This window comes from Schistocerca americana, chromosome 5, assembly GCF_021461395.2.
Source record: "Schistocerca americana isolate TAMUIC-IGC-003095 chromosome 5, iqSchAmer2.1, whole genome shotgun sequence".
Classification (NCBI taxonomy): domain Eukaryota; kingdom Metazoa; phylum Arthropoda; class Insecta; order Orthoptera; family Acrididae; genus Schistocerca; species Schistocerca americana.
Window position 1 is genome coordinate 441,157,285 of NC_060123.1, and position 8,344 is coordinate 441,165,628.

Genomic DNA, 8,344 nt, shown 5'->3' on the forward strand with positions numbered 1-8,344 from the left:
TTCTCATTAAAGCTCATTCATTATCACATAAGAAGTAACACTTGAGTCACAAATTGATAATTGCGTTGAAGTTGAAACTCTGTGTGCTAGGAAGAGTAAAGGGTTGCACACCATTTCACATGTAAAACCATTTATTCAGAGATAATCTGCGTTTTAACTTAGGCTTTGCCATAAAATTTTTCACTTCACGTTGCTGGTACGCTTTGTCACACTTAGAAACTGTTAACATGCAACAATGTTTGAAGTTAACTTCCAGTCAAGAACCTAGAGAACTTATTTAGACAGTAATTACGAATGCATTGTTGTAGTTAATAGATGACACAGAGTTACAGTGTGAACATTCTGGCTTGTTCGTTGCACGATTACGTGACAACTATAAGGCTTACATATTTGGAATATCTATTGCTAATGACATTTTAATGCAACATTTTGGTTTACTTGAAAAGAGATTCTTTATTTAAAGTACTTTCTATAAGATTACAAATGACTCAGTATTTGGTTTGTTTGACAGCTACACGATTATATCACGACGCTACTAATGTGTGACACAATTTACATTGCTTTTGCAGTGTATCTGTTTTATATCTGTACAGTTTTTCTGTATTGTTCTGGAAAGTAAAACATGTTTTAGTGTTTTACTAGTAACTTTGTGGTATGCCTACAATGAGACAGCTCTTTCCGTAGCACAACAATTTGTTACAGTACAGTACTTTCTTCATCACGACAATAAGCGTAATAACTACGATATCTATATTCAAAGCATTTCACTTTTGTTTGACAAGGTAAGTACATTGACTTCTGCAGAACTTTGCTTACGGAGGACGACAACTACGACACATCCACAGAATTACCTTACAGCAAGACGCACAGTTTAGCGCTACAGGACACGCATTTGAGTGATTGATTTTTGTACTTAAAACATTTATTTTTAAAGATTTTAGAATTACAAAGATACAAAGAAGGTTTTAGGTGATACATTTCATTCCATTGCTGTAATCTGTAACACCTGAGGGTTACATTACACGTTGCTGGCTTAACTACGCTTTGGCGCCACCTCTTGCATTGGGGATGGAATAAGGAATACTATTCTACTGGTTTATTGCTTACTAAGGAAATGCTACTCGTCCGTTCTTAAATCATTTGTCATGGAACTCCTTTTTCATGGAATCGAAACGTATTAACGACTCATGCACTATGTACCATTGGGTTGCTTGTAATTGTTTACGTGTAACTTTGTATTCGTAATGCAAAAGTTTCTGCATTACCTCATGCTTACCTCTTTACGATAGGGTGGAAATGTCGTTTATATTTGCAAGTGACGTGTTATGAATTGATTAGTTTTATTTGAGGTCACATGCCCCCGTGTTTGTGTGCACTTTGTAGTCAGTAGTAGTCACCTTGTAGTAGCACTGTGACGATGTATATTCTTATTCTTCATTTCTTTGATGACCAAAATATACATATAGATAAACTAATAATTAAATCATTTCTTTGAAGTGCGGCCCGTTTGTTTCATTTGGTACCTATAACACCTGTCGTAAATCTCTTCTTCTGCGCCGTGTCGATGCACTGGCCGCTGCAATGTAAAAAACGTATAACTAACTTAAAAACTAATTGTGTTTCGTAGTTTATAGGCCACGCATATACTCGGTCAACACATTTGTTCCCAAACGTTTTTCATATTTCATTCTTATTTGTTTATATATTTATTTACTTGCATTTGTATTCCTTTTTTTCATTTACTGCACAGGTAGATACTTTGATATCTCCTATAGTATATTATCTTTTTGTTGTACGTTTCGTTATAATGATTTCTTTTAATTCTAGTTACAATGTATGTATCTTAGTATTGACCCAACTTCGCATGTTGATATAAATGTGATAGTATATTCTTTCGTTCCCCGATAGTAAATATAGTTGTTACGTGTTATTATTTATTTTGAAATTGCATTTGATACTTGTGTAGTTTCGCCTTTCTATTTGGATGCGATATGAGTTAGCCTTTACACTTGTGCAAGGTCAATGTCTTTTCCCTAGTACTCACATAAGCATGCATTGTTGAGTGCGCACAGTTGAGTCAAACACTGTTCCAGTTTGCATTTCGCTTTGTGTGAAGCTGTTTTTCTTAGACTTCCTTCTACTCAAATCTTTGTCTTTGCTAACAAAACAAGAACATTACTTGAGTTTATACACATTACATTAAAAAAACACATAATAAAAATGTTTACTTATACAACTATGACATTACTTACCTGATTACTGCTTGCACTTGTTCTTCTAGAGTATTTTTCGCCGATTCTAGTTCATGTTGGTAAATATCGTCTTTTTTGTCTCCTTGCTCTTCAAATCGTACGAAACATGTTTGAAAATCTGATTTTCCCTCATCACTTATAAGGTCTATAGTACAGGGCTCAACTACGACCGTTTCAGGTTTTCCTACGCTGTAGTCTGATCTACGTCGGTACACAGGATAATTTCTGTCAGTTGTACTGTGTGATTGTTTCCCCAGTGTGTATAATTTCCAGTTCGCAACGTGCTTTCTCGTGTGTTCATATGGCTGTTGTGGAATGTTGCCCTATTGTGATTTTGTTGCACAAAAGTTGGCTGCAGTACAGTGTGTAGCATATTATTGTTGTTGGCGCGCGCCGGCCTTTGGTAAGGTATTGTTGTTGCCGCGCGCCGGCCTTTGGTATGGTTGACTGTTTTTATTTATCACACGGTGCATAGTTTTGAGAGGAGGGATTGAAATTAGCTTGTGGATGGTAATCGTTCCTGTTATAAGGAAAGTTTTGTTTCAATCTCTTGTTCCTGCCATTTCCATTCCTGTACACATTACCACAGTTAATGTATCCTTGCTGTTGTACGTACCAGCCTTGCTGTATGTTCGCATCTGACTTTTTGTGTTTACTATTCGAGTTATGTTGTTGTGGTGTTCGGCTGTCTGACGCCCTATTTGTTGTTACTTTCTCCTCTTGCGTTAGATCAATGGAATTTATAAGGGATGGAAAATATTCTGTGTCATGTTAGAGTGTAGTAATTAAGTTCTGACAAATGTGCGATGGCAAACTACTTTTAAGAATTTTTAAAACATTAACATAAGAAATAGGATTCGTCCAATAACGTGTTTTATTGAGATACTTCTCAAAATACGGTCACAAGCTACCATATTTCTTATTAAAAGGGGCGGGGTTAAAAACCTCAAGCGTAAGTCTCTCCTGTACGGCTTCTGACCAGAATTTGTCAATAAATGCTCATTCAAATTGTAAATATGTGGCACAACGCTCGGCTGCCTCGGTTGCCCGCATAAGTACATCGCCTTGCATGTACCCAACAACAAACCTGATCTTTCACGCTTTCGTCCAATTTCTAGGAAACACATCTCGAAAAGCACTAAGAAATACAACAGGGTTCATCCTCTTACCTTCACTTGTACAAGATGGAAATTGACGGTGTCTTAATAGACCTTCCTTAGCAAATACAGTGGACAAGCTGTTTGCATTTTGTGCTGTGTTTACATAGCTGTCATAATTATTTACATTTCTCATATTTACTGGTTCTGGTGTTATGCCATGTAAATTTACATTCTGCGGTCTCTCATTACTACTGGCATTGTTTGTAGGGTTTGCAATGATCTGTGTGCATAAATTACTTTGTTATTCTGTGGCTGGTACTTTCTTTATGTGTACAACTTGTGTCTTTGTATCACTTTCACTTAAGTAGTTGCATATCCTGTGCTCTGTAGCTTGCAAATTGGTGTTCACTTTGTCAATAACATCATTTTCATTTTGCTGAATAACTTTTTCAACTACATCATTGTTTAATCTACATTTCTTCACTACCTTTTCTGCTGTATTACTGGTTTTGTCCAAAGTACCTGCCTCAGCTTTTGAAATTACACCAGATAAATTTTCGTTAATTTTGTCTCTTTCCTTTTTGACACAGACTGATTCGATTTCAGGTGATGCTACTTTTAAAGTGAATTCTTCAATAGCTATTGGTATATTTTCGTAATCCTTATGCAGTTTGTTCACTATAGTTGAGATGTTCTTTACTGTGGAAGTTAATTGTGTTTGTGTAGCTTCAAAGTTTGTGTTTGTGTCTTTAATCGCTTTTATTTGTTGCTCTACTGTATTATTCTGCTTGTTAAGGGTGTCTAATTTCTGATTTCTTTCCGTACTGTCATTGTTTACTTGGGAAAGTACATATTGCTATAGCTGTTTTTCCATGTCTCTAAATTTTACATTCATTTCCTCAAGAAAATTCTTTGTCAAATCACTGATCTGTTGTGTGACTGTATCCTGAAACTCTTTTAAAACTTGTTTTCGCTCTTGTTTTATGTTGTTTACATCTAACGTGACTATGGTAAGGTTTTGTGAGAGACTGTCAAATTTTGTATTTATGTCTGTTTGCAAATTGGTGTTTGTATTTTTTATGTCTGCACGCAACTTGGTGTTTGTATTTTTTATTTCGGTGGACAAGCTATCAAATTTTTGAAGTATTGCGGCAAGTGCACTATTTTGGTTGCTGTCTAATGTACTTTGGTTGTTAACAACTGTACTTTGTAAATCAACATTAGGGTTTAGTGTGATGGGTGACTGTAAAGTGTCGTCAAAAATCATGTTATGTGCGCTTTCTGTTTTCCTGACCAAGCAGAATGTTGTTCACTGAGATACATGATGTAGTCTCGTCTATTGTCATCAACATATCATCAAAGTTAGAGCTCTGTGAAAGCTCACTAGCACTTGTCACTTCTGTTATATTCATCTCTGAACTACTTAATACGTGTGTGGAACACATGGCGCTGGTACTTCAGATGTTTTGTCTTGCAATTGTATATCATCTTGGCTCATTTCATTTTTGCCATTGTCAACAATAATGGAAACTGATATTTGTGCCATTTTGATTGAATGTTAAAATTAAAAATTTTGAAAAACAAAAAATTGAAGTATATTATTTTTGTAAATTGAAACATACGATTTACGTGTCGTCAAACATTAATTGGCTACGTTTATGACGCACGAAATGTTATGACACAAAAACTACAAACTTTTTTCTTGCTAATCATTATGTGAAATTTCTGAAAAATTCACTACAATACATTTAGGAAGGGAAATTACGGAAAATGATGTCTAATTACTACGCAGGAGACGCTACCAAGCATAGCTAAGCAAGCGATTGTGTAGTAGTCCTACTTTTGCTGTGGTTAAACAAACAGTGTATTTCCAAAATTTTCCATAAATTCCAGTTTCACTTTTGATTCCCTTCTGAACTGGTTACTTTATCCACAATAATTTCTGGTTGTGGTTATTTTGCTCCCAGTTGTGTTGTTGCACATGAAAATTTGAAAATAATTAGTACATGCAAAAAATTTTTTAAAATGACATAAATAATTTTGAATAATTTACACAACTGGTTTAATGACTTTCTCAATGTCATATCACCAGGTCGGCAGTTGTGCAAATTTATATTAAAAATACAATATAATTAATTAAACCATTTGGTTTTTTCGCACTTTTATCATTTTGATTCCTTATAGATTTTTAAGTGAATGCAATGTCTTTCACTTTTAACTTACATCGATTCCTGTATTGGCTTTGCTGTGGTGATTTACACAAGTTGGTTAAATGGTTCTCCTTCTGCCATAATTACTTCTCATTCTTGACCATGTGTACAATATTGATTCTTAATCGGACTTCCTGTTCTGATACAGGCAGCTGTAGTGACATGACATTGGGATAATGTACGGAAGAATAGAAAACTTTCGTGGCTTTGCACAAAAACGAACTCTCAGACTTCATATTTTCATAAAATTGTTATTCAGACAACATGCTGTATACTGTGACGTCCATTGTGTTGTTGTATCGTAAGGCGCCATGTATACCGTTTGTATATGTATACACGTATGTCGTCGTTGTCGTCTCTTCTTTCCCTCTTCGATATCAGAGCATGGGACATTTTTATGTTTGTGTTTACCTATTTGTTGTTGACAATACACAACTACACGGCCACGGTATCACCTGATTCCGGAATAGCTAGCTTAATATAGTAAAAAGATAGTGGGTTTCGATGCAGCGTTATTTAAGTGTGATATTATTCTTCACTTAACCTTTGAGACTTTAAGAACCAGCCACTCTTAATCAGGCCCAACACTCAACTTGTAACGAGAGCACTTACAATCAGTCTGTCACCATATTAATAATACGTAAGTCTCTACACCACTATAAGAAAATATCACTGTTCATGAAATAACAAAATATACGAATAAACTTCTTTATATTTTTCCTTTTATTTAATCAAATGCTTTCAAATGTTTGTTTTACGCCCACAAATCATTCACACCTCGATGTAGAGTGTAAACGTGTGCATGAAAAATAGTACACTGTTTCTGCTGATAACCATGTATGAGCTTTTGGGTTGCTAGGCTACTTCGATCAACAGGATTTATATTGGATTTTGAAAATTATCTTTCTATCCAAACTTAAGTCCTCCACAATGGCTCATCAAATATTCTACCCTTTCGCGATAGTAAAGAATTCGCGTAAACTGTATTTTCGCGAATTTATAGCAAACCATTGGCGGCGCGATAGCAGTCTTGATACTGAGACACTCTCACCACACTTACTAGCCCATCACGAAATTGACCTGCGTACGTCTAAAACAAATTTCAAAGTCATAATAAGCCCTACACGATTGTGTACAATGGAACTTCATCCAATCAATTATTTCAGGAATCGTAATCACAGATCCTGACACTAACCGTCCATAAAAGCACAATTAACACTCTTTTTTTTCTGAGAGTAAACAATGACATCATGCCAACTACATAGTTATTAAAATATTATTCCAAATGATCTCAAACATTTATCGTCATTATATTTTAACAGTAATTTTAAAAAAATATTTACTGGCAGAAAGCAACACATAACAGATCGCAAATCGCGCGTAACTAAATGACAGCTTTGCATGGCGTCGGGAGTTAATCACGCAAAACTATATAAAGAAATCCCCCAAATCTCAATTTCTCCACACCAATTGACAGATACAAATAAGATATACAAGACCTCATAGATCAATCTTGGCCTGTAATCTTATACGGCACTGTAATCTTATACGGCACTGTAATGTTATAACGGTATCACAAGAAATACGTCTCTTCTTCATGAGAATTTAAGACAGAGTTTCTCTAACAATTGTCAAAAAAATGAAAAAAGTTTCCATCATGTGTCTTTCGCCTTCCGGCGTAGCAAAACATCTACTTGCCCACCCTCACAGTAGCTGCGCTATTGTTTTTCTCATTAGTAATAACTTTTATCGTAGTATGTGAGGGTTTTCCTTATGTACCTATACAGTGGCAAAGGACAAATTTCTTATTATTCATGAGCTAAAGAAAATATTCATACAAATTAATAACGAGAAAACATAAAAAGTGATGATGTTGGAAGCTAGATGCTTAGGTATTACACAATTAACCCCCCTGCCATTGTATGGATGTGTACAGTGTTAGGCAGTATCATATGATTAATTGTTTGCTGTCTATTACTGGTGTGGGGGGTTCAAAGCCCTTTATTTCTCGGTTTTTTAGAGAGACTTATGTCATGTTAAGTGGAGATGTCAGCTTTACCTTCTTATATCTACATACACAAATACAAATAATTAAAAAGAAAGCAAATTCTAAAAAAGAGGTACAAATATCAAATACCGAGCATATTCAACAATACTTGGTTTACTCAAGTCTCTTTCATTATTGCGCCCATGCGCACGGCGAGTAACTGGCGGCCTGGCACTGGAACTGGAACGGTTGTGTCCTTGCTGAATGCTTTTAACTTGTGCGTGTCCATTTCACACAGAGCGAAACAATGAAGTCGTTGTGTGCTGCACTGTGGATTCCTCCACAAATATTTGTTCATTTCTTGGAACTGGTGAGTGTGCTTGTGCTAATTTCGATGCTGTGACAGAAGACTTCCAATTTTTCGGCCCAGGACCCATCATTGACCCATTGTAGAGTGCTTATTCAGCAGAGAGGAAATTCGACGATCATCACCCGTCGATAAGGTAAGTTCCTTATAAAACACTTCTCCATTTATTAAGAGTTGAGAGTAGTTTAGTGAAAATTTTTGTAGATTTGCACACGTGTACTAAGCATCACCACACTTCACTGTTGAACAAAAAATCACTTTTGTACAGGTTCCTTTCCTAATTGCCATCCAACACTATTAGTCACTTATTTTGCATAAAGTGTCTGCTTTTGTATGCTGTTACTCTTTAAACAATCGTTATTTACATTGTTACAGTTTTAATACAGTCATCTATTACACGTTGTTGCTGACATTCCACTCACACTTAC